Source organism: Schistocerca piceifrons, chromosome 2, assembly GCF_021461385.2.
Source record: "Schistocerca piceifrons isolate TAMUIC-IGC-003096 chromosome 2, iqSchPice1.1, whole genome shotgun sequence".
NCBI classification, from domain to species: domain Eukaryota; kingdom Metazoa; phylum Arthropoda; class Insecta; order Orthoptera; family Acrididae; genus Schistocerca; species Schistocerca piceifrons.
The window spans coordinates 751,293,166-751,313,835 of record NC_060139.1 but is presented as its reverse complement, the minus strand read 5'-3'; positions in this window follow the sequence as shown (position 1 = coordinate 751,313,835).

The following is a 20,670-nucleotide window of genomic DNA, read 5'->3' as shown; positions in this document are numbered from 1 at the left end:
CATTGTAAATTATTACAAACATGCTAACACTCTCCCGATGGCAATGTCTTAGTATAGGTCACCAGAAATAGTAGTTGTGGAGAGAGAGAGAGTGAATTATTCAGAACTGAAGTAAGTATCATTTAGCCGTACTAGAATTATATGTCCAGAAACATGTGCAGGCATGGATGCATGTGTGTTAAGAAACATTGTGGCAATTCTGGAATATTAATTCAATGTTAATTCCTATTAGTTTTGGCGTGTAGCTTGGTATTTACCTTGTCTCCCCAAGGATGTACAACAATGCTGCAGTGGTGATCCTCTCTTCGTGTTGACTTCATCTTCAAAAAGGTCCATTTAAAAATGCAAGGCCTCATCGCATTGGGAGATGGAAAATATGACGTAGCGAGGTACGAGAATGAAAGCTTGCAACTTCCACATATTATAATTTTAATCAACACCATACTGGGAGAGCACAATTACATATGTCTTTATCAAACCAGCTCAAAAGACTGAAAGATATAAGACCAGTGAGAAAAACAAATGAGGTACATAAAATAATTGATAGTTTACCCTTAAGCTTTCTGTTAGGTAACTGAGGTAATCACACCTCCCTATAATATCTTTGACACATGGAGAAGGTGTGAATATTTGTTGATATGTTCAGGCCATTTAGAGAACCACACAGTATTCTTATCATTGTATAGTACCTCTATAAAATGATAACCCATATAGACCCATAAGCACTGAAATTTTTGCTTTTTCCTTGCATGGATCTCACTGGAAGTAAAACTATTAGACCTGGGGGTACAGAGTATTCTTAATATCTTGAAAGAGAAATGATGATTAGTAAGTAGCCATAAAAATGTTCCCAATCCAACCCCGTTAAAAACCCATGTGATACCATTTTTTAACTAATTTTCTTTAAAGAAAGACTGCACTGTATTGTTTCTTTGCCTGAGAGCTAGGAAGAGGGCCATGGCATCCTCTCGCCCCCCTTGTACGGGTGCCCTTGGACCTGGAGCTCCAACAATATTTGAAATGTACATACCTATGATGCACAAAGAATCCTATATGGTGCTGAAAGAAAAATGAGAACAGTAACAGTATCCAGATCTAGTTGTCGTGGCAAAAAAATCTAGCAATACCTGCAATTCTGTTCCCAGTGAGAGAATATTTTCCAAAACAAGACTACTTAAGCAAATAAAGAAGCAGACTGAAAGGCCATTTGATTAATAAAATCATATTTTTAAACAAAAATCAATGGCAGTGTAACAACGGGAAGTAAAAGTGCATTCAGATGCATAATGTTTTTTGCTTAATGTGTGTAACATTTCTGGGTATAATATGTTATGGTATTTCACTTTTATTTAATTATACATACATGCAAAATACAAAATAAGTTTCTTAATTATTTTAGTATTAGAATAAAGTTTTTGATAATATGACAGTTCCATCTGCTGCAAACTGCAGAATGTCTCACTTACCATAACATATTGTACATGCTGTGCAGCATTTGCTCACTCTTGCTTTACTGTGGCACTCAGATTGATAATGGGTGGGCCCTCATATCTTGGACTAAAAAAGCCAGTTTCTGTTATTAGCAAATACTCTTTTTTTGTAACCTCTAAAATGAAACAATGTGTCACTCTTGAACCTCACATCTAGATGAGGTTATTTTTGTTAGGATTTAATGCACTTTTCACTGTATGACAGTGTGGTCATTAATGGATAGAACTCCATGAACAATAATAAAACACATGCGTGACATATCATGTAGGAGATGGACAGAGAGAGAGTGGAGAAGCAGATGGACAGAGAGAAGAGGGAAGAAGAAATGGACAGGGCGAATGTGGAAGAGCAGATGGGTAGAGAGAGAATTGGATGAAGAGATGGACCGAGAGGGATGTAGTGTGTGTGTGTGTGTGTGGGGGGGGGGGGGGGGGGGGGGCCCACCTGTACACGCATCTATGAACTGAGATCATGGTGAGCAGTGAGTCACATTACATAAATCTCCTGCATGCAAAGCTTGGAAATAGGATGATAATGGATAACATACCACTTTTTATAGAGTCTTACTTGCACAAATTTTTCAACGTTACCTAATTCTACATGTTCCTTAATGGGCCTGTAGCTATTTTTAAAAATTTTTTAAAAATGTGATTCTACCAATACTTCAGAGACAAATTATAAATAGCTAGAATCAACAATGATTCTGAAGTACTTTCATGTTTTAAGTGCAATTGTAATGTTTTACAACACATTAATAAAGGTGAAAAAAGTATCCAAGAGGTCATATATCTTAGTTGAAATTTATAGCTTGAGCAAAAACACTAAATAAATAAAATCAGTATAGAATATTGTTAAAATATGGACACGAAAAAGCTATGGAGATTTAGACAATTTATGTTAAACAGGATGTAAAAACAGGAAGCAAGTTAGTTCCATATTTCATATGTCATATTCATGATAAACATTAACTTGACTTGAGAATGAACTGTGCAACTTACAACCATAATATTAGAAGTAAAAACACTTTCCAAATGGAACACAATTTTATAATGTGCAAAAGTCTATAGCAGGCTACTGGTAGACATCAGGCAGAAAATTCAAAATCCCCAGCTACTCAAAAAGAAAATGTAAGAATGCCCCATTAGTCACTCATTGTAAATGAAAAATGGTCCTACTAAGCCCCCAGATGACAGTCCACACCATTCATGAACCCCTGATAGAGTGACCGCTTTATCCACATAAATATGTGGATTTCTCGGTGCCCAGTGCACACTGTTATGCCGATTCATGGTTCCATTGATTTTAAATTGTGCTTTGTCACTCTACACTACCTTCATCACAAATCATTCATCATCAGTTACCATTTGCTGATACCATTTGCAAAATTGCATTCAGCGATCAGGATTGTCATCATTAATTGTGTGCAGTAATTATGGAATGTAAACTTTCCACTTTGTAGCTTTCAGAATTTTTCGTACACCTGTATGCTAACCCCCACTTCATGGTGGATGTTGTGTGGCAGAATTCTGTGGAGGATTAGCAAATGTTTCCAATATGAGAGCCGACAAAGCATGTCTTGTAGCTGTATGCTCTCTTCCTGATCTTCCTTTGTGAATATCACAAATTGTTCCATGCAATTCAAACTTGTCAATGATGCATTTAATTGCTAGGCGGGTTGGCAGTTCTGTTTCAAACTCCCACCTCCACTGATGTTGCACTTCAACAGCATTATCAAACTTGAAAAACCAATTCACAATACATTTTTGTTGGTTGAATGTCAAGCATGCTCCAGACATCTTGTTTTCTCAATACCAGGATGAAAGTACTAACACCGGTTGAGACAAAGACCATACTACAACAGACTTGTAACTCAAATCAAATGACAATATTGATACGACAATAGAGCCTGACAAATAGTGTATACATTTTTCTGGCAGACTCTGTATTGGAACATGGTGGAACCACTAGGGACTAACTGTTTGATGAAATCTGAACTTCGTTTGAAGTGGTAAAGGCTGTTTATGCTTTTTCAGCCCTTCTTGTTTGTGCCCTCCGGTTTGCTTGATCAGAGAGGAGGAAGGGGGGGAGTGAAAAACTGACACTTGACACATGCATGAATAACATAGCAAAGGACACACCCACGTGAATTGGGTGTCCAAGTGTCTGTACAGATATATTTTAAAGTGTACAGGAAAGGTGCACAGGAGGCACTGAGGATGTTGTCAAACTGGGGGTTCTTAGAGGGATCCTTTTGCAGCCACCTCTCCCCCCCCCCCCCCATGCCTCCTCTTGCCCCTACCCCACCACCACCACCACCACCACCACCACCACCACTACCACCAACACCAATGATCATGCCATGGGAGGGTGTGAAAAAGGAAGGCTGAAAAAGCATAATCAACCTTTACTGCTGTGGATCAGGTTCAGATTGAATCAAATGGTTTTGGACGTTCCATAGTGATTCCACCCTATAAATGAGAGCAAAAATTCTGGTCGCTTTACTGTACAAAAGGTTCAGAACATATTCAATTGTATTGCTGGCTCTTGATATCCTTACAGAAAGTTTGAATCATACAGAGGGGTATCAGCAGTGTTGACCTTTGACAGGAATGTTACCCTGTTGCCCACCACACTGTGAACTGTTGCTTTCGACTATGAGGTATATGGGAACAAGCACCCCATGGGAAGAGGCAATTTCATTGATGCCCTTTATGCCACCTCCTGAGGCCTTTCTTTGTCAATTCTGAGTTGCAGTGTGTCTGAAATGTTTTCCTTGGCCACCCTTGAGAAAACTGTGTGATTTAAACGCTGGGTGCCATGGTTCTGACCTCCATCTTAGAGGCATCAAGTGAATGGGTGGAATGTGGGTAAGAGCGGGTGTGACACATCCACAATGGTGCTGTGCAGAATTGTGGTGAAATTTGGTGCCAATGTGACATTATTAACTCACCTTACATCTCACATGAACTTCTTACTTGCAGTCCTTTTTACCACTAGTTTCAACACCTGGCTGCTGAAGCATCACTGAGTCCAAGGATGGTGACATATGGTGCCACACTTTTACAACATTACAGAAGTGGTTGTAGGCACCTTTGAGGCAAGGTTCAAACTTGTTTGTCACACTGGGAGACAATTACAAGGTTTTGAAAAAGTAATCCTTTAATCATGTTAGTCAGTGTATATTTCACTTCAGTTTTTTATCTGTTGTGCACCTACATACAATTTGGAGCAACTTTTGTAGGAATATTTATGACTGATTCTAAAACATAAGGAGTTAGTTCAAGGTAACTTGGAAAGTGAAAGAAAAGGCAAGGAGTGGAGAAGCAATAATGAAGAAAAGAGATGAGATATCACAAAAATACAACAATAATAACTCATACAGAAAAAATTATTTCATAATTGCCTGTATCATTTCCAGAACATTTGTGCTTGTAGTGTAAAAGAGTGTTAGCTGAAACTCAAAATTTGGATTTCTGATTCTTCGTTTTAGAAAAATGTAACCACACAGTTATTTCTTTGAGTTATCAATAGCATATTTTTGAGAGTAACTCTACAATCAGGCCCAGAGGACCTTGGAGTGCCTACTTACTCCCATGCCATACTCTGCCCTACAGCCGTATTTGTGAGTGATATGGAGGGACATGCTGCTCTCCTAGATGTCAGCTTTCCAAACATTTGTGTCATTCAGTAGCTCCACTATTTGCCCCCATAAGGCTGAGTGCACCCTCTTTTCTGACATTTCACCTAATTAATATACCAGGTGCACAACTATGCTTCCACCGTTTGCCGATAGGTGGCGGCAACGGTAAGTAGCGGTCAACAGAAACAGATCACAGAGGTCAGGCAGTTAGCTTGGACCTCGGTCAACATAACATCATTCAAACATTAGTTGACTTGTACCTGCATCATAAAGTTGTTCTTGATTGAAAATGTCAGTTTACGAGCCTAATTCTCGCCATTTGCTGTTTTGTTTCAATATGAAGAAAACAACGGCTGAGTATCATCAAATGCTTTCAGGTGTGTATGGTAAGGAAGCTATTAGTGAAAGAGCATGTCGTGAGTGGTCTCAATGCTTCAAGAATGGCAATTTTAATGTCACAGACCAGCGTAGTGGTGGAAGAGAGTATGTTTTCGAAGATGCAGAATTGGAGACATTGCTGAGTGAAGACTCGTGTCAAACTCAAGAAAAATTGGCATGATTAGTGGGAGTGACACACCAAGCCATTTCAAAATGTATCAAGGCTATGGGCATGATTCAGAAAGAAGGAACTTGGGTCCCGTGTGAGCTGAAACCATGAGACATTGAACAGCATTTGTATGTTTGTGAACAGTTGCATCAGAGGCAAAAACGGAAGGGATTTTTGCATCGCATTGTGACCAAGGACGAAAAATGGGTTCATTACACTAACCCTAAATGCAAAAAATCATGGGAATATCCCAACCACGCTTCCACGTTGATGGCCAAACCGAATATTCACAGCTCCAAGATCATGCTCTGCATTTGGTGGGATCAGCTTGACATCATGTACTAAGAGGTGTTAAAACCAAGTGAAGCAATCACAAGTGCTCATTAATTAATGTGTTTGAGCAGAGCATTAAAAGACAAACATCCAAAATATAGCGAGAGGCATGATAAAGTGATTTTGCAGCATGACAATGCTTGACCCCACATTGCAAAAGAGGTCAAAATGTACTTGGAAACGTTAAAATGGCAAGTCCTACCACACCCGACACATTCTCCAGTCATTGCTCCCTCTGACTATCACCTGTTCATATCAATGCCATATGGCCTGACTGACCAACACTTCCAATCTCATGAAGAAGTCACAAATTGGATCGACTTGTGGATCGCTTCAAAAGATGAACAATTTTTTTGATGCAGAATTCGTACACTGCCTGAAAGATGGGAGAAAGTAGTGACCAATGATGGAACATACTTTTAATGATACATGTGTAACCAATTTGTTTCGTTAAAGACTCAAATGTTGTACACCTTGTATGCAAATAGGAAAAAATAGGTCTGGATGGTCAGATGAAGATATGAGAATCTGGTGTTGAAAAGAATTTCAGATGTCTTGTAATTCAGTTGCATGTATACATCATCATCATCATCATCATCATTTAAGACTGATTATACCTTTCAACGTTCAGTCTGGAGCATAGTCCCCCTTATAAAATTCCTCCATGATCCCCTATTCAGTGGTAACATTGGTGCCTCTTCTGATGTTAAGCCTATTACTTCAAAATCATTCTTAACCGAATCCAGGTACCTTCTCCTTGGTCTGCCCCGACTCCTCCTACCCTCTACTGCTGAACCCATGAGTCTCTTGGGTAACCTTGCTTCTCCCATGCGTGTAACATGACACCACCATCTAAGCCTGTTCGCCCTGACTGCTACATCTATAGAGCATTCCCAGTTTTTCTTTGATTTCCTCATTGTGGACACCCTCCTGCCATTGTTCCCATCTAATAGTACCTGCAATCATCCTAGCTACTTTCATATCCGTAACCTCAACCTTATTGATAAGGTAACCTGAATCCACCCAGCTTTCGCTCCCATACAACAAAGTTGGTTGAAGGATTGAATGGTGCACAGATAACTTAGTCTTGGTACTGACTTCCTTCTTGCAGAAGAGAGTACATCATAGCTGAGTGCTCACTGCATTAGCTTTGCTACACCTCGCTTCCAGTTCTTTCATTATGTTGCCATCCTGTGAGAATATGCATCCTAAGTACTTGAAACCGTCCACCTGTTCTAACTTTGTTCCTCCTATTTGGTACTCAATCTGTATACATGTACACAGTGCCAGAAATTTTTACCCTGTTGGCATTTATAACATTACTGAGGATACAGCCTAGATATAAACAAAAATATCATACAGACTGATTATAATTAAATTTCTAGTTTCAAAACACTGTAAAAAATTTAAAAAAAGTTTCTCAAAATGATGTCAAATTTCAACAGATTATTACAATGGGGGAAGCATTGTAGGGGGAAGAAGTCTGTGGACAGACGACACCCATTTCCACATCCAAGGACATGTCAATACACAGAATTGCAGAATATGGGCAAAGGTAAATCTGCTCGCACATCAAACGGCACCACTTGGTTTTGCAAAGAAAATTGTGTGTGCACATTGGTGGCATCATTTATAATATGACCATATTACACTCCTGGAAATGGAAAAAAGAACACATTGATACCCACCATACTTGCTCCGGACACTGCGAGAGGGCTGTACAAGCAATGATCACACGCACGGCACAGCGGACACACCAGGAACCGTGGTGTTGGCCGTCGAATGGCGCTAGCTGCGCAGCATTTGTGCACCGCCGCCGTCAGTGTCAGCCAGTTTGCCGTGGCATACGGAGCTCCATCGCAGTCTTTAACACTGGTAGCATGCCGCGACAGCGTGGACGTGAACCGTATGTGCAGTTGACGGACTTTGAGCGAGGGCGTATAGTGGGCATGCGGGAGGCCGGGTGGACGTACCGCCGAATTGCTCAACACGTGGGGCGTGAGGTCTCCACAGTACATCGATGTTGTTGCCAGTGGTCGGCGGAAGGTGCACGTGCCCGTCGACCTGGGACCGGACCGCAGCGATGCACGGATGCACGCCAAGACCGTAGGATCCTACGCAGTGCCGTAGGGGACCGCACCGCCACTTCCCAGCAAATTAGGGACACTGTTGCTCCTGGGGTATCGGCGAGGACCATTCGCAACCATCTTCATGAAGCTGGGCTACGGTCCCGCACACCGTTAGGCCGTCTTCCGCTCACGCCCCAACATCGTGCAGCCCGCCTCCAGTGGTGTCGCGACAGGCGTGAATGGAGGGACGAATGGAGACGCGTCGTCTTCAGCGATGAGAGTCGCTTCTGCCTTGGTGCCAATGATGGTCGTATGCGTGTTTGGCGCCGTGCAGGTGAGCGCCACAATCAGGACTGCATACGACCGAGGCACACAGGGCCAACACCCGGCATCATGGTGTGGGGAGCGATCTCCTACACTGGCCGTACACCACTGGTGATCATCGAGGGGACACTGAATAGTGCACGGTACATCCAAACCGTCATCGAACCCATCGTTCTACCATTCCTAGACCGCCAAGGGAACTTGCTGTTCCAACAGGACAATGCACGTCCGCATGTATCCCGTGCCACCCAACGTGCTCTAGAAGGTGTAAGTCAACTACCCTGGCCAGCAAGATCTCCGGATCTGTCCCCCATTGAGCATGTTTGGGACTGGATGAAGCGTCGTCTCACGCGGTCTGCACGTCCAGCATGAACGCTGGTCCAACTGAGGCGCCAGGTGGAAATGGCATGGCAAGCCGTTCCACAGGACTACATCCAGCATCTCTACGATCGTCTCCATGGGAGAATAGCAGCCTGCATTGCTGCGAAAGGTGGATATACACTGTACTAGTGCCGACATTGTGCATGCTCTGTTGCCTGTGTCTATGTGCCTGTGGTTCTGTCAGTGTGATCATGTGATGTATCTGACCCCAGGAATGTGTCAATAAAGTTTCCCCTTCCTGGGACAATGAATTCACGGTGTTCTTATTTCAATTTCCAGGAGTGTATTTCAAGGAGATGAGTCCAGCAGGTTCCATTACCTGTCCCATCACTGGTAAGTGCTATGAGAGTCTTTGACAGTATTACGAAGAGGATATGCGAGGGCTGTTCAAAAAATAAGGTGACTTTTCAAATTGCACAGACAACATACATTCGATTACTGATGTTTTCTTATTGTTATGTTAGTACACATGTCACAAAAATATGTTCACAGTTTCAAGCATACAGCAAACTTCATTTGTTTTTGACAGATAGAAAGGTTAGACATGTTTTAATGTGCTCAGCAATTTTTGATTATTACAAAAAATGGAGCATAGAATTTACATCAAATTTTGGGTGAAAAATGGAATCAAGTGCTCTAAAACACTTGAAATTTTGACAGTGGCATACAGTGAATCTGCCTGGTACAAACTTTTCCAAGATGGCTGAGAAGATGCCAATGATGAACCTCCCTCTGGACGCCCCAGAGTATCAACAACAGATGATAGTGTCGAAGCTGTGAAGAAAACTATTTTGAGAAATCATTGAATTACCATAAGAGACGTTGCTGAGCATGTTGGCACATCAGTTGGGTCCTGTCACACAATTCTTTCAGATGTTTTGGGTGTGAGACATGTGTCAGTGAAGTTTGTTCAAAAACTTATCAATTTTGATCAGAAGAACCGTCGCATGAGCATCACTCAGGAACTCTTTAACGACATCAGTGATGATCCTGATTTGCTCAAAAGGGTCATAACTGGTGACGAAACATGGGTTTATGATTATGACGCCGAAACCAAAGCCCAGTCGTCCCAATGGAAGCATCCCGGAGAGCAAAGACCGAAAAATGCATGCCAAGTTTGATCAAATGTCAAAGTTTTGCTCACTGTTTTTTAAAATTACCGTGGCATAGTGCATCATGAATTTTTGCCTCAGGGTCATTTGGCCAATAAGGAGTATTACCTTGATGTTAAGCACTATTTGCGAGAAGCAATATGCCAAAATCGTCTGGAATTGTGGAAAGCAGTTCATAGATTTTGCATCATGACAGTGCACCTGCTCATTCATCATTGCTTGTGAGGGATTTTTGGTCAAAAACAACATGACAATCATGCTTCAGCCACCATATTCACTGGATTTGGCACCTTGCAACTTTTTCCTGGTCCCAAAACTGAAAAGGTCTATGAAAGGATGAAGATTTTCAGTGTCTGAGGAAATAAAAACTGTATCGCCGGAAGTACTCAAGGTTGAGGTAAATGTGGGCTGGTTCCCCTTATTCTGCCTCAGTTACACTATGTCAGCGATTGCTGCACAAACACTGTCTCCACATACGGGTACACATTTGGGGTTACACTCGTCTGGTATGAGACGTTCCCAGGGGTTCGGTGTGGGGTGGCAGTGGGGTGGGTAGACTGCTGTGGCTTGTTGTGGGGTCGTAAACTACTGAGGGCTATGGCAGGATGAAGCCTCTCCATTGTTTCTAGGTCCCTGGTTTAAATACACAATACACTCAAGGCTGTACCAAAAAGTGCTTATGAAAAGTGCTGCAAGGATTGGAGGAAGCACTGGCCCAAGTGTATTGTATCTGAAGGGGATTACTTTGAAGGGGTCAACATGAGTACTAAAGAATAAATAAATATTTTTTCATAAGAATGTAAAGTCACCTTACTTTTTGAACACACACACACACACACACACACATGGATAGGGTATTCTCACCATCAGTCCAGAACATGAAGATGCCATCAATGAATCTGAACCAAATGAGGTGTTTGGGATTCTGGATGGTTTGGAAGGATTTCTCTAGATGGCCCACGAATAGATTAGTGTAGGATGGAGCAATGCGGGTGCCCACTGGTGTACCACAGATTCATCTGTAGGTGATGCATTCAAAGGTGAAGTAATTGTGGATGAGGATATAGTTGGTCATTGTGACCAGGAAGAAGGAAGCAGGTTTGGCAGAGTCAGCTGTTGGAAAAGGTAGTTTTTAATAGTTACAAGGCCATGGGCATTAGGGATGTCAGTGTAAAGGAAGTGGCATCAATAGTGACAAGCAGGGTACCATGTGGTAAAGGAATGGGAACTGTGGAAGGCTGATGGAGGAAATCGTTTTTGTCTTTTTATATAGGAAAGTGGGTTGTGGATAACAGGCTGAACATGTTGGTCTAAGAAACCACAGTAATCAGCCTCAATGGGCCATCCTGGGTGGTTGGGTTCATGGCCTTTAGGAAGCACATAGAAGGTAGGAGTGCAAGAACTAGAGGAATTTGCACAATGCCACTTCAAAAAGACTCTAACCTGTTCACCTTCCACTCCAACCTTGGACTACCTCTATCCATTACCTCTACAATGGCCTCCAAATGTCCTCTGCATCCCCTCACAGTTGACAAGTCCTGCCTCACAGAAACATCCTCAGAAGCTCACACCACCATACTGAATCCAGAACCTAAGCAGACCTGAAACACAGTCACGAACCTTTTCTACGAAAGCCTCAGCCCCACAGAGGTATCAGTCCTTTCCAAAGATCTTTCCTCTTGCCCTACTCCCAAATTCAATCATTCTGAACTTGTTTAAGACCTTCTCTCCTTCTCCTGGTCCCTACAGTGGAAAAACTTTTTCGCCCCCAACCCTACCATTCAAATTCAACCAAAAACCAATGTTGAACCTTGCCTGACTCAGTTCACTCCTCCATCTAATCATGATCCAATTTCACTGCCCAAAAATCACCCCCTGTTAACAATCTAGAATTTCTTAATGCCAAACCTTGCCTCACTGTCATTTCCCAAATACCTCATCATGCAAGCTAACCACATTCAACCACCTAAAAACTGACACCAACCTTATGATCCTACCTGTTAACATTACTCAAATCTACCCTCCTACATAAAAGACAACAACCATTTTCTCCACCGACTCCTGTTCCTGTTCCTTTACCAAATAGTGCCCTGCTCGTCACTGTTGATGCCATTGTAATGCCCTTGGCATTGCCACTGCTGAATGCTATCTTCCACAGTGCCTTATGGATTACAAACGTACAACCTTCTTTCTGGTCACCATGACCAACACTACCCACACTCGTAATTTATTTACCTTTGAAGGCACCACTTACAAACAAATCTGTGGTATAACAGTCAGCACCTGCATGGTACTATCCCATGCTAACCTATTCGTGGGCCATGTAGAGGAATCGTTCCTAACCATCCAGAATCCCAAACCTCTTACCTGGTTCAGATTCACTGATGCCATGTTTGTGATCTGGAATGAGGGTGAGAACACCCTATCCACATCCCTCCAGAACCTGAACCTTTTCTCCACCATTCACTTCACCTGGTCCTCCTCAACCCAACAAACTACCCTCCTCAAATTGACCTTCACCTATGAGATGGCTACACCAGTATTTGATCCACATGAAACCTATCAGTTACCAGCAACACCTCTACTTTAACAGCTGGCAGTCCCTTCCATACAGCCAAGCCATGCGTGGCCATCACATCTGCAGTGATGAGCTGTCCCTCTTCAAGTATACCAAGGGTTCCACTAAGGCTAGGTTTCTATGCCAATAATGGTATCTTCTTCAGAACAAAAATTAAATTATTTTGAGGGCCAAACATTTACCATGTCACAGAATAAAATCAAAACAGAATAAAGAAGCATAGTCATAAGATTATGTCTGTCAAAACTAAAAACATTAAGACAAACGTAGATGGAGCTATGCTGGCCAGGAATCTATGCATCTTTATTCTCTTTTAATTTTATTCTGTGACATGGCCAATGTTTGGCCCTCAAAATAATTTAATTTTTGTTCTGAAGAAGATACTAGTATTGGCATCAAAACCTAGGTAAACTAATAAAATTTTACCTTGCAACTGAAAGCTGAATTTCTTAATTTCTGAACAATTCACAGTTGCTAAAGTGCTGCACTGTGTTAAAGATTTGTAAATTTCCACTAAGGCCTTCACAGACTGAAATTACTCTTCCAACCTTGCACAGAAACAGATCTCCCATGGATTATGTTTCCTACCACCCACAACCTCTTAAGTCCCACCGTGTGATCACAATGGAGCATCCCCCTCTTAACACAGTACCACCCAGGACTGGAGCAACTGAATCACATTCTCTGTCAGGCTTTTGATTACCTCTCACCGTGCCTTGAAATGAGGAATATCCTACCCACTATCCTTTCCACCACTACCACATTGGTATTCTACCACCCACCAAACTTACACAGTATCCTTGTTCATCCATACACTACCCCTGCTCCAAACCCCTTGCCTCATGACCTATATTCCTGCAATATTCCTAGATGCAAGATCTGTCCCATATATCCTCCCACCCACACCTACTACTCCAGTCTGGTCACAAGCTTTACCTATCCCATCAAAGGCAGGACTACCTGTGAAAGCAGTCATGTGATCTGCAAGCTAAACTGCAACCACTGTGCTGAATTCTACATGGGTGTGACAACTAACAAGCTGTCTGTCCACATGAATGGACACTGCCAAACTGTGACCAAGAGACAGCTGGACTACCCAGTTGCTGATCATGTTGCGCAGGACAACTTTCTTCACTTCAATGACTGCTTTACAACCTACGACATCTGGATCCTTCCAGTCAACACCATGTTTCCATGTTTTTTTAACTGAGCAGGTGAGAACTCTCCCTGGAATATATCCTACATTTCCATAACTCCTCTGGCCTCAACCTTCATTAGGCCCTGTCCTTCACCCACCCATCCCCTTCCCTGCTCCTACTCCAGCATTGCACACCTTCTATCCCACTAAGGCATCCTGTCATTTTACTTCTCTCCATTTCCACTTGCTCCCCCCCCCCCCCTCCTCCCTCTGTCCCCTTCCCCCACCCCCCGTCTAACTTCACCTAGTCCCCATCATGCTCCTGTGTGCTCCCACAAGTAGCACTTTACCGTCCCCCACCCCTGTCCTGCTATCCCTCCACCACCTTGCCCCAGCCTCATCAGTATCCCCATAATCCAGATGGCTTCTCCCATCGTGTGCAGTTGTTCACAGTCCGGCCTGAGTGGCCAGAGACAGAGGTCATGCATGTGAGTTGTCCTTGCATAAATGTGAGTGTGAGTGATTTTTGTGTGTTTATGTATGTGTTCTTTAGAAGAAGGCTTTTGGCTGAAAGCTTACTTGTTTAGCAGTTTTCCATTGTGCCTGTCTGTGACTCTACATCTCCATTTATGCTGAGCAGCAGTCTATCCTTTTCATAGTATTGTCATTATTCCATCCTGGATTTTCCATTCTATGAGAATCTTTTGTGCACCAATGTCATTCCAACGCTTCAACAACATGGATATATGGGTAGGATCAGTTTTATGAAAGAACTCTTCCACACATTGCACAGCTAGTGAAGTAGCTGCTGGAGCAGCATTGTGGAAATGCTAGAACTATCAGCAGTCATTTCCCTACATCCCAGCCATCCAAATCACTTGATCTTAATACGTCTGACTTCTAGCTGTGGGCTTATTTGAAAGATGTTGTGTTCAGTACTCTGATTACAAACACAGTTGAACTGAGGGCACACATTGTGCAGTGCATTCTGAACATGACCCCTGGGACACTCTGATCTGTTGTGGAACAATGCTGTTTCTTGATTTCAACTTGTGGCAGAAAATGGTGGACATCACATTGAATATGTCTTGTTGCCTGCCTCATGACAGTTAAAAACTAATTTCACAGTTGTTCTCCATGCAGTTTTTGGCATCAGGACACTTAAAAACAGATTTTTCCCATCTGATGTCGTATGACCTTTCCGTGGTGGATGGGCTTACCTAACTAACAGTTCCATAACTGTTGAATTACAAGTTGGTTTAATGTGCAACTCATGCCATAGCTGTCACATTACAGTTCATCTGTTATTTGTAGCCAAGCCCATGGAAAAAATTTTTGTTTTTTTTTTCCCCCATAACTTTTCCCCTTCTTCAATGTGATGCCATTCTGAGCAGCGGTTCTTTTCTTAATGGATTTTGAAATTGGAACTTCAATTATAATCACCTGGTAAATTTTAAAGTCAATAGTACATGGACTCTAGTAGCTCTTATCAGAATAGTGTATTTTTATGTCCCTTGAAGCATTACAATTTGGAATACATAAAATTCACTAACCATCTGAAGTGCCTTACACACACTTGCTAATTGTGAAAATGAGGAAAAGGTTTCCATTTTTTTCTGACATTACTACCTCATTTCTTATTATAATTTGACACTTCTTACTCATGCAATAGAAGTCATCAAAAAATTCTCCTACTTCTTCTTCTGTCATGCGTTAGGCTTTCTCTCAGCCTGTTGCAGCTACACCTGGTCCTTCCATTGTTTTGCAGGTCTTCCAATGCATCTTTTACCTTGTAGAGTATATCGCCAAAAATGTAGTGATAATCTTGATTTGTCTATTCACGACAGATGAGATATCCATTTTTGTCAGTATTCGTCAACCGTACTGTTTATATCGAAAATATTTAATCCCTTCCCGATATGTAGTCTAACTTGTTGTATCCTGCAATGTACCTGAGGAATTTCATTTCATTCGCTTGTAATCTTATTTTATCTTTCTTTTTCATTATCCAAGATTCACTTCCATATAGTAATGTTTGTACTGACATAACTTTATAAAATTTTACATATGTTTCTGTTCTCACTTTATGTTGGGGAGCTCTTCTGATAGTGCCATTTAAGTAGGTAAATTTCTCAATTTTGTCTCTTTGATTGAGGTCTCCCCTGTACGACAGCATGGTTCCTAGAAATTTAAATCTATCTACTTGCTCTATAATCTTGTTGTCTATAGTTATTTTTGTTCTTACTGGATTTTTTCCACAGAAAGCTATGGCTTTTGTTATATATATATATATATATATATATATATATATATATATATATATATATATATATATATATATATATATATATATATATAAAGACCAATATGTCTGCTTGTGTCTGTATGTGGATGGATATGTGCGTGTGTGCGAGTGTATACCTGTCCTTTTTTCCCCCTAAGGTAAGTCTTTCCGCTCCCGGGATTGGAATGACTCCTTACCCTCTCCCTTAAAACCCACTTCCTTTCGTCTTCCCCTCTCCTTCCCTCTTTCCTGATGAGGCAACAGTTTGTTGCGAAAGCTTGAATTTTGTGTGTATGTTTGTGTTTATTTGTGCGTCTATCGACCTGCCAGCGCTTTCGTTCGGTAAGTCACCTCATCTTTGTTTTTTATATATATATATATATATATATATATATATATATATATATATATATAAAACAGAGGGAAACATTCCACGTAGGAAAAATATATCTAAAAACAAAGATGATGTGACTTACCAAATGAAAGTGCTGGCAGGTCGACAGACACACAAACAAACACAAACATACACACAAAATTCAAGCTTTCGCAACAAACTGTTGCCTCATCAGGAAAGAGGGAAGGAGAAGGAAAGATGAAAGGATGTGGGTTTTAAGGGAGAGGGTAAGGAGTCATTCCAATCCCGGGAGCGGAAAGACTTACCTTAGGGGGAAAAAAGGACGAGTATACACTCGCACACACACATATCCATCCACACATATACAGACACAAGCAGACATATTTAAAGACAAAGAGTTTGGGCAGAGATGTCAGTCGAGGCAGAAGTGCAGAGGCAAAGATGTTGTTGAATGACAGGTGAGGTATGAGTGGCGGCAACTTGAAATTAGCGGAGATTGAGGCCTGGTGGATAACGGGAAGAGAGGATATATTGAAGAGCAAGTTCCCATCTCCGGAGTTCGGATAGGTTGGTGTTAGTGGGAAGTATCCAGATAACCCGGACGGTGTAACACTGTGCCAAGATGTGCTGGCTGTGCACCAAGGCATGTTTAGCCACAGGGTGATCCTCATTACCAACAAACACTGTCTGCCTGTGTCCATTCATGCAAATGGACAGTTTGTTGCTGGTCATTCCCACATAGAATGTGTCACAGTGTAGGCAGGTCAGTTGGTAGATCACGTGGGTGCTTTCACACGTGGCTCTGCCTTTGATCGTGTACACCTTCCAGGTTACAGGACTGGAGTAGGTGGTGGTGGGAGGGTGCATATATATATATATATATATATATATATATATATATATATATATATATATATATATATAGCATGTTTGGTAGGCAGCTCTTTGCAGTCCATCTTCATTATTCGAAATTGACACTTGGTCATCTGCGAATAACAAAGTCATAATGTAATCTTTTTGGTTGAAGTTACATGTATAGTTCTTCTCCATTGGCATATAATGTCGTCAGTGTATTATTAAAAAGCAGTGGGGAGAGGTTGCAACCTTGTCAAACTCCTAAATTAATAACCTTTGTTGTTTCTTCATTATCTACAATTATTTGGATTCTTGTATTAGCATAGATCTTTTGAACTACCTGTACAGTATGTATTGGTATACCTCTACTTATTAAAATTTCCCACAGTAACTGTTTATTTACTTTATCAAAAGTCTCTATGTAATCACCGAAAAGGATATGTGTTTGTTTATTGAATTCCTTATGATTTTCTATAATTTGCTGTAGTATAAATAAATTGTCTGTACAGCTTCTCTCCTTTCTGAATCAATTTTTTTCTTCTGACAGCAAGCCCTCCATTATGAGTTTTAGTCTTTCAGTTATTATTCTAGCATAGATCTTATATGTTGTATTTAATAGTGATATGCCTCTATAATTTTTGGATTTTGATCTGTCTCCTTTTACTGGTTTTATAAGTGAGATCTTACATTCTTTTGGTATTTCCTCTGTTATCCAGCAAAGATTCAAAAAATCTGAGGGACCTTTTTTTAAATGCTACTGAAGAATATTTTATTAGTTCGCTGTTAATGCCATCACTCCCTACTGCTTTATGGTTCTTTGTATATCTGAGAGCCTGTTCTAATTCATGGCATTCAAGATGATCTGGATTTGTTTCAAGATCTTCATCATTTTCTGTGTTCATTTCATCAGTCCACATTTCCTTGTAACAATGCAGCCAGTCTTTGTTCTTTATTGCATTGATATCTGCCACATCCTTTTCATTGTTATTCAAGTGTCTTACCATTTTATATGCAAGTGTTTGTCTCCCATGTACATCATTTTCAATCATGGCAACGAACTTATCCGAACCTTCTTGATGAACTTACGACAATTCTTTTAACCTTCTGAAACATACATGAGATGAAGCTTTGTAAAACTTAAGATTTCTTTCTCACTTATCCTACCAATGGTTTATTTATATAATAGAGGGAAACATTCCACGTGGGAAAAATTATATATAAAAACAAAGATGAGGTGACTTACCGAACGAAGGCGCTGGCAGGTCGATAGACACACAAACAAACACAAACATACACACAAAATTCAAGCTTTCGTAACAAACTGTTGCCTCATCAGGAAAGAGGGAAGGAGAGGGAAAGACGAAAGGAAGTGGGTTTTCGTCTTTCCCTCTCCTTCCCTCTTTCCTGATGAGGCAACAGTTTGTTGCGAAAGCTTGAATTTTGTGTGTATGTTTGTGTTTGTTTGTGTGTCTATCGACCTGCCAGCGTCTTCGTTCGGTAAGTCACCTCATCTTTGTTTTTATATACAATGGTTTATTTACTGTGACCAACTACATAGAAGAAGTTCTAGAGTTCTCATGTCATTCATGGATACATGCAATGCAGATATCAGTTTTAGTAACACTGTTAAATATATTTCAAACTAAGCAAGCTGGGGACTTATTACTGACAACATGATACAACAACTTAGCAGTTACATCTGATGTGCCTCAGGGCTCTGTTCTTCAGCCATTCATATTTGTTATAGCAGTTAATGATTCATCATCTAGATGATACAACATCACTAACTACAGATTAAAATTTCAAATTTACATCATAACTCACAAGAAGCTCTTGCTCTGGTACTCAATTAGTTTTCATATAACCTAAAGAAGCTGAAGCAATATATATAAAACTGGTAGGAATTCATACGAACTCAAAACTGAACTGGGAAACATACATAATTCATGTCTGTAAGAAGATTTTGAGGGTGACCTATCTCATCTGGAAAATAACTAATGTAGTCAGTAAGGAATTCTAAGAATATCAGATGTTTTCAGTCTCAGATGTCTTACAGACTGTCAATGTGTAGACACTTGTCATATCAGAGATGATGTTCTTATACTGAAAAGGAATGCTTCCATCATGTGTTCACTAAGGTCAAAATATTGACAAATGTGAGACTCTACATCTATATCTCAGTGATTTACTTTAAGAACAACATAATAGATTTTGACATGAGAGAGAAAATATGCTATTATGACACCAGACATAAAATGAGTATTAACATTCCTAGCCACAAACTGACAAAAGAAAAGTCTCATTAAGTGAACTATCTGATGTTACCAAAATGAGATTTTCACTCTACAGTTGAGTGTGTGCTGATACGAAACTTCCTGGCAGATTAAAACTGTATGCTAGACCGAGACTCGAACTCAGGACATTTGCCTTTTGTTGGCAGTTGCCCACAAAAGGCAAAGGTCCTGAGTTTGAGTTTCAGTCCAGTTCACAGGTTTAATCTGCCAGGAAGTTTCATATCTGAAGTTATTAAATAAATTGCTACATTCTGATCTGACCATACCTTTCAACAATTAAAAACAATAAACTGTGTAAGTACTTAGTTGATAACCCATTCTACAATTTGAGATAAGTCTTTCATATGCAAGATAATGAAACTGATTCTTAAGATTCTGATTTTAAAGCAGCAGCTGTTTTTGTTTGTAATGATCTTCAGTCTGCAGACTAGCTTGATTCAACTCTCCATGCTTGTCTATCCTATGCCAGCCTCTTGTCCTGTGCAATCTTCATCCACATTTGAACCTGGTTAATGTATTCATGCCTAGGTCTTGCTCTTACACTTTTTACCCTCCATTAACAAATTCAGTATTCATTGTTGCCTCAGGATGTGTCCTGTCTACTCATATCTTCTTTTAGTAAAGTTGTGTCATAAATTTTTCTTCCTCAGTCGAAATCAGTACCTACTGACCCACCAGTTACTCAATCAATCCACACAACCTTCAGCATTCCTCTGTAGCATCACATTTTAAAATCTCCTATTCCCTTTTTGATTGATCATGTTTCACTTCTGTACAAGATTACACTCCATACCAATACTTTCACGAAAAGACTTCCTTACACAAATTCTGAAATGCTTTTCTTGCTACTGCATTCCATATCCTATCTACATCATCCATCATCAGTTATTTTGCTGCACAAATAGCGAAACTCATCTACTAATTTTAGTATCTCATTTCATAATCTAATTCTGTGAGTATCACCTTGCAGAATTACAATGTTATCAGCAAACCTCAAAGTTTTTATTTTTTCCCTTCTGAACTGCAATTCCCTTTCCAAATTTCTCCCCCCCCAGTTTCCATTACTCCTTGCTCAGTGTTCAGATTGAATGGCATCATTGATAAGCTATGACCCTGTGTCCCAGTCCTCATCAACCACTGATTCTTTTGCATGTACTTTGTCTCGTATAACTGAATCATATATTTTTAAAAGGATATCAGCTCCTAGTATGGTGATTTTGGTTTTTCTGTTGCTTCACGCTCTACATGAGTAACTCAGCAAACTGACAT